The sequence below is a fragment of the Homalodisca vitripennis genome, chromosome 7 (genome assembly GCF_021130785.1).
Source record: "Homalodisca vitripennis isolate AUS2020 chromosome 7, UT_GWSS_2.1, whole genome shotgun sequence".
NCBI classification, from domain to species: domain Eukaryota; kingdom Metazoa; phylum Arthropoda; class Insecta; order Hemiptera; family Cicadellidae; genus Homalodisca; species Homalodisca vitripennis.
In genome coordinates this window covers 140,936,791-140,944,668 of record NC_060213.1, presented here as the reverse complement: position 1 = coordinate 140,944,668, position 7,878 = coordinate 140,936,791, and positions in this window count along the sequence as shown.

The window sequence follows — 7,878 nt, the reverse complement described above, 5'->3', positions numbered from 1 at the left end:
AAAAAATAAAAATATTTGTTCTCATAGAATATAACTTTCCGTATACAATGGTTATATAAAGGTATATAAACATTGAGTCTTTGAAATTATAATGCGGAGACAGTGTGTTGAAACATTTTCTACAAATCCGTAAAATATAAGTAATACCTATTTATATGCACATTTAAAGTATAATAGGTTTACAATATCAGAAGTGTTAGCAACATATATTATCTAGTATAATTTGTAAACAATACAAAGTCTACTAGATATAATACGAGTATATATATATATATATATATATATATATATATATATATATATATATATATATTTGTATTATTAAAATGATTACTTTTGTTAGTAAGGTTTTAATCAGTATGAAAACAGTTCACGATATATCAAGTACGACGTAATAAAGAGTTAAAATCCATAGCTCTAGTATGGATGCTATGGCATTTATGTGTGACATGATCCTTATCAAGATAAGGAAGATTCAGAAAATTTCCGTAACTGCAATGAAGATACGCTGCATTTACTGTCGAGAAAACCCAAGTCCCAGGATTTGAGACAAAAGTAGCAAACAAACATCGCAGCGCCAACATCAATCAACATCTCTCACTTCCGCAGACTGCATTGTTGACGCCAAGTAAGAACGTATTTTCTTTAAGAGAGTACCCAACATGTGCAACTTTCAATCCTTGTTTTGGAACACTGACCAGTATTCCAATCAGGATTTCATTACTAGTTACTACTTCATAAAATATATATTTTATAAATAGCTAAATTAAAATGGTAAACGTATTTCTATTAATATTTGAAATTAACATTTAACTACTTCTAATTAAAGGATAATTCTGCTATTATCCAAAATGATACATTACTTACATCTATCCATCTTACTCCACTGTCACTTTGCTATCAGCAAAACAAATGTATATTATCTTTAAACTATGTCCTTAAAGATAAACATAAATACAACATTACAATTTTCAGCCCAATACGTGCTTTAATTATAATGATTTAAATTAACACATGGCCATTTATAAGAAAGTCAAGCTTTTCAAAACCTGTGTTGGACTATCATTTCTTATTTTAATCCTTAAAATTGTTTAATAAATGAAGTTTTTTTTATTTACCCCTTACAGCATAGCTTTTGTTTCCATGAGTCTCCAAGAGAATAAAAAATTATTATCTGTGAAAAAATACTACAAACATAATTTAATTAATGTATAAAAAGTATTTTTATAATTATAAATAGAAATGCCGAATAACATAAAACTCTACGAGGTTTGTGGGCAAGTCTAAGGCAATGTTTAGCCTCACTGCTGAAATTGTTTATGAGCTCTGAACAAACCTCTTTAGCCGCATTGCCGCTGATATACTGTCTGAGGTAGGCTTGGGGGAGCAAGTAGAGGGATGATTAAATATGTTATATCAGAAGACAGTTAGAATGTATTACTCAAAGTGAATACAGATTTTTAGGAAGTCAAACCTATATCAAACGTCATATAGTCTAGACAGAGTTTAAAAAAATACTCCAAATTTGGTAAATAGCAATAAAAGGTTCTTTCTTTTATTTTAATAATAAAATTTAATAATACAATATATTTTTAGTAATATTGCTTAATTATAATATCTAAAATCAGACAAAACCGGTCCACGGGTGTAGTATTTACTATATAGGCAATTTAAAATTTATTTATGAAACATTTGTAGGATAAAATGTATGCGAAAATATTTTAGAATTTAATTAGTGATGTCAAAGTATATTCTCAATAGATTTTCCGTTTATTCGCAGCAGATATGATTATTTAATTGACAAATTGGGCTCTTGTTTATACTGATGGCTCATTGATTGTAAAGTTTTTCGTACAAAATCAGTTTAAATCCTCGTAACACTCTTGTTTTTCATAGCAAATTTAGATTTATTTGCACTGTAAACATAAGTCCGTCTACAGAACAGTATAGTTTTTGAAATATTTTGTTTAATTATTGTAAAACTATGAATACGCCAATAATATAATCTGAATATCTGCTCTTCACCTTTACATTTTGTTAATTAAAATACATTATGCTCATTTGCCTTATTTTTTAGCTACTCAACTAAAAAAATTTAATCAATTAATAAGGACCGAATTTAACTAAGAAACGTACGTGTAATAGTACCACATTTTAGTAGTGTACTATTTAAAGATTGCACTTTAACTACTATGTCAAACAACAGCTTGGCTCATAGGCCAGAATTACTAGGCTTATATATTATAATTAATATTTTCTATTCATGTATTTGGACATTTAAATGTGAAAATCGTTTAAATAAAATGAATATCATGTTTTTGTGGATATAAAATTAAATACACACAGCAAAACATGGCTGGTCTTTAATGGCAGTTATATCCTTTGTAAAACGCGGTCGTTATTGATCCTTAGACCGTAAGATCCTAAAGGCATTATTATCGTTTGATCCTTTGATCATCACAACAAAGGAACTCATTCAGCGTTCCCGAATTATCAGCTGCTGATATAGATTCGTCAGCAATCTATACTAGCATTTACTAATATACAGGGTGTGCTATAAACCACTTGACTAAATTATACATGAAGTGAAATACAAACTGGTTGTTCATTACAATATGGTTTCGTGAATTTCATCTTGAATAACTCGATAATAAAAATAAAAAATTCCAATACCGTTTGCTTATTGTCCTCCATTATGTGTTTGCCGTGACGATCGCAGTTTATTATCAGGTCTTGATCAGGTTTCAGTGCCGGCTGGGTCAATGCTGACCTACTAGATTTGTATCCTTTAGTTTAGTTCCAATAGTTAGTGTTTTATTTTTAATAAGTGCATGTTTTAGAGATAGTGTAAATGTACTTGACACACAATGCTTTTTGTCATTTCTAACCTATGCGTGTCACAACACTTTGGAGAGACTTGTTACTCTTAACCTTGATTGTAGTTATGTATTACTAGTTGTCCACCTGAGGAAGAGATCAGATTGCAGATCTCGAAACGTTGTGTTCTTGTATCACTGAACAAGATACAAAATTAAATACAATGAATTAAATGTCCGGAAACCCCCTGATTGTTTCCATCGTCAAAAATAAACTTTAAGAAAAGAAAACAATTGAATTGATACTGAGTAAATGCTACTCTCAAGCGACCTTTCGTCACAAGTACTTAATTTGAAGTGTTTTTGTAATATGTATAACTCCGAATACTTAGCATAGAGAAAAGTAAATTAAAGCACACATTCCCAGTATCGAGGGCTATCATACAGAGTTGACATGTAAATCGATAAGTGTTTGGTACAACACTTGATTGCACAATTATATAGTACAATAAATACACTACGCATTGTATAAAACAAAATAACACAAATAAAATATGGTTTTTGAACACTTGAAGTTTAAAGATATGTCTTCTATAGCTAACTAATTTCCTAACTGAATGTAAAACTTGACATATTTACCAAGGATGTAGCTGCGACGGGGTCCAAGGGATCCAGATCCCTTTAGCGTTTAATTTTTTTCAATTAATTTTTTAGTAAACGATTATTATTATTATTATTATATAATTCAGTATTACTGACATGTGGTGGGGGTTGAAAGATGGTTCTCAACAATGAAACGGGTCAGGAACCTTTTTAAGGAACAAAATGGGGCCTTACTCTCTGTCCACTGTGGGAAAATATCAGTTGTCTGGATCCACGCCCCTCCCCCCCAAATTATTTTCTGGCTTCGTTCTTGATATTTACTGTAAATTTCCACATCGAAAATGAGTTGATGCGATCAACTTTGTGTTTACTCAAAGTACACCCGTACGCGTATGTGGGCATATGCATGTGTGAGCTCCAAAGATAAAATTTTCTTCAACATTTAGCACAAAGCATCACTTATTAATCATTAGAGACTTAGCCGGACTTCTTGAAATCCTAGCGTCTGTCTGTCAATCTGTGCGTTAGATTTTGATATAAATATATAGGCTATATAGTATATAGCTCCTAGAGACTTGAGACTTGGTTCTCATTGGTCCAATCCAAGAAAGAGATTTTTTAAGTCTAATTCTGACGAGCAGAAAATATTTTGTTTTTGTAACTTTTGGTCCACACAAAAGAGATTAAATACTTTCGGCCTTAAGGATATTGCTTTGATTTTTTTAGAAAAGGGTATTAGGTTTAAACTAGTAAAATGTAGAAATTTTGCCCTTTGCTATTATATTTTGGCACCAGTATGTTAATGCCCAAACAACACGATTTGGCCGACTTAACATGTCCTAAATACTTCAAATTTGTTGTATTACGTTTTTTAAGTAGAAAATATTTAAGACGTGTAGAACTTATTTTATGAAAAGTTTACAAATAACATTATGATGATATCACTTTATTTGAATAAAAATACAAACAATGTTATAAAAAGGGCAAAGTTTGAATTTATCTATTAGGACGGATTACAATGTTTTTATTATTAAAATGCGATGAGGGTGTGTTGTAACAATAAGCAGAGCAGGGACCTAAATTATTTAATTAAAGTGCATACTTAGTCAATATTTATTGTACAAAAAGTTCAGATATTTCTTCAACTTGGTTTTATGTGTTATTTTATTATTTATGTTTCACTAGTAATTATAATAAAATAATAATAAAACTATAATAATACATTATTTTAAATTTTTACGATGTTTTAGTGTCATTTCTAAGTTCTTAAAGTTTCTATACATTGATTAAAGTTAATAAAATCATATTTCAATATTCAATCGCTGATATTGTATACTGGAATTGGTAACTTTATATCCGCAATACTTTATTGCGTCCATAAAAAAAATGTCATCAAATTACTGAATTACTAAAACACCTTTTTGATTAAACTGCATAATGAAAGTCCAAATATGTAAGATACAATTTATTTATGAAAAATACATAAACAATATATTAAACAACAGTATATAAAGTTAATATCACCCCCTCGATATCTTCTACCCCAACTTTACACATCCTTAAATCATGTCACCGGAAAAAAGCGCAAAGTTCCTTTTATGACTAGGTTCAACGCAAGGTTTCTCATCTTCTTTTCTTAAGTGAACAAAAAATAAACACATCGACAGTATAGACACTTGCTGGTTTTGCAAAAAATTTAAAGTGTTACAGTTATTATAATTAAAGAAAAATATATTTGTTAAAATATCTGAACTTTAAATTACATACATACTTAATTAATATTAGTCATAATAATTTCTAGTTTGTTGTTATATATTTTTTAAGTTATTTGTACTTATTTTCGTAATTAATCAATCATTCATGGGTGTAATTCTTTTACTTACAATTTAAGATATGAAAAGCTATGATAAATCTTTACTTTACTAGGGGTTTAGTTTAATATTATAACTAGAGAAATCTGCTCTTAGATGAGTTGCATATTTGAAGTTAGCTTAAAAACTTTTAAGGGTTTCAACTTCGGATTATCGAGACCCAGATTGCTACGAGTGGTACAACTTGGTAACGAGTGGTTCTTAACTGAGATTTACGCGAGTTTCAAGATTTGTTATGATAAGATGGAAATATTTGTTGCCATGGAAACAGCCAATCTCGTGATGGCTTCTCAGGCAATGCCTCTTCAAACTTGGACAGAGTGAAGTCATCCATCAAGGCTACACTTTGGTTTAAGCAAACAAACTGGGTTGAGGAGATGGGGCGGAGTGGAGTTTTTACTTCTAATTTGATTAAAGTCTTAGGTAAGAATACTTGTGGAACTTTTGATGAATTTACTATTTCCAACGTAATTTTTTATATTAAGCAATTTAAAGTTTCTGTGCTTAAAACAAATGCAAAAACAATTACATTAGTGCTTTCATATTTTGCAAACGGCGTGAAACACTTCGAGAAAATAATAAAGTTTCTATGCATCTGGGTAGAAAGGTTAAATTAAAAATACTTGTAAGCTACTTTAAAAATATAACATGATTCGGTTATTTAATAAACCTATATAACAGAGTAACGGAGGGCCAAATATAACGTAACGAAAGAGAGATCACATAGACGGTCAGGGAGACGGACGGACTGGTCTCTGACCTTTAGACCCCAAGGTCAGCAGGTTTCTATAAGGGACCTATTAAAAAGCTTCAAGTTTCTGAGACCTTTCTATCAGGAAGCGACGTATTGCACAGACGGGTAGACGGATATACTGACGGATTGCCCTTTAACCTTTTAACCCTAAAATTAACCTTCTTCCTTAGACCAAGTTTCAAGGCTATGGAAACCTTTTTTGAAGTATTATTTCACAAGCTAACGGACGATCAGACATACAGACAGTTGGACAAAGTTAATTATTGAAATATTAAATGTCTCTATCATTCTTGAAAATTTGTCGAATCCATTCGTTATAACATTGATAATAAAGAGAATTAAAAGTAATAGTTCAATTTCGTCTATCCCACACCATGCACCAACACTGCATTTGCTAATTTTCGTTAAGCAAGCAAAAACAAACTGTACTAAAATCGTGTGAAATTAAATTTTGAAGCGATTTGTGAGGTATGAATTTTGAGGAATCCCTAAATCTTATTCAAATACTAATATAATAATGATTATCTACTACTTACAGATGATTTCTGTTGATGTCTTTAAGTTGAGGACTATTTCAAAACACGATCGTTGTAGAAATATTAGTTTTATTTTCAATCCTATTCTAAATAAATTAAAGTTAAAGTTTTTAGAGCGTCTAGTAACTTTCCCAAAGGTACATTCAACAACAGAAAGTTATGTATCATTTTAATTCATCCGATGAAATATTGTTTACTCATAGTCTGTCCCAAGTGAAAAAGACACTCCTAGATCCTTTACTCAATACTCGCTCTGTAGAGAATAGTAACCCAGTGAATACTAAAAGATATTGGAGTTGGTATTTCCTGTAGAAGCAAATCCGTGATTTGACTTGTTAAGCGCTATGTTATAGGCATAAACTGGCGTAACTGACGTGACAGAGGCGTACCGAAAGACGCTCATAAAATTACAACTATCTGTAAGTTTCTTTCCGTAACCTACAAAAGAGATTATGAGTCTAACAGTTTCATGTAATATGCTGGAATTGGAAAGATGATGACTTTTTATAAAAAGTCGAAATAATAGTCAAATAATCACCGGAAAATTTGCCTTCGAAAAGCAAATTTAGTGTAATAGTTGGAGCTATAAACACAACCAATCGATTAATTTCTGATTTGATTTAAACGCATTTGATTTAAATGTACGAGTATATATTAATGTAATGCCATACAATTTTTTCATATTTTTGATAATCTAAGTCCTAGCAGTATTATAGTTAGGTTTGTTTTATGTCTAATGTAAAAAAAATATAAAATACAGATTTAAAAGTAGAACTAACATGCAAAAGGATACAAAATAATGTACACAATTAGTAACATATTTTACCAATTGTAAGTACAATACGGATGAAGCACTTATGTTGGTTTTGTCAAAGCGTCATAAATAGTTTTTAATTAGTACAAATACTATGTGTTTATTTTAAATAGTAAGATTCGTGATAATAGGTTGTGGTAATTTAATACATTGATATAAAGCATTTCTTGAACTAGAATTAAAATGTACTAAATCTTGTTATTATCTTAAAACAACCACAATTAAATCAGGAACATTTCTGAAAGTACTAAAAATAAAGTTAGAATAAACGATATTGCTTTCGACTAAAACAACAAAGTTTGTAAGAGGTTTGTTTGTTTGGGCAGGGAAAACTTTTCGAAAGACCAAATGTTTGCTTTGGAAATATGGTTTCCATATCGACATTGATCTATAATCATTTTTTTTCAAAATTGTCACCTTCTAATAATAATACGACATAAAACAAAGAATTGCAAATTGTTATACCACAAATCATATCATTTAT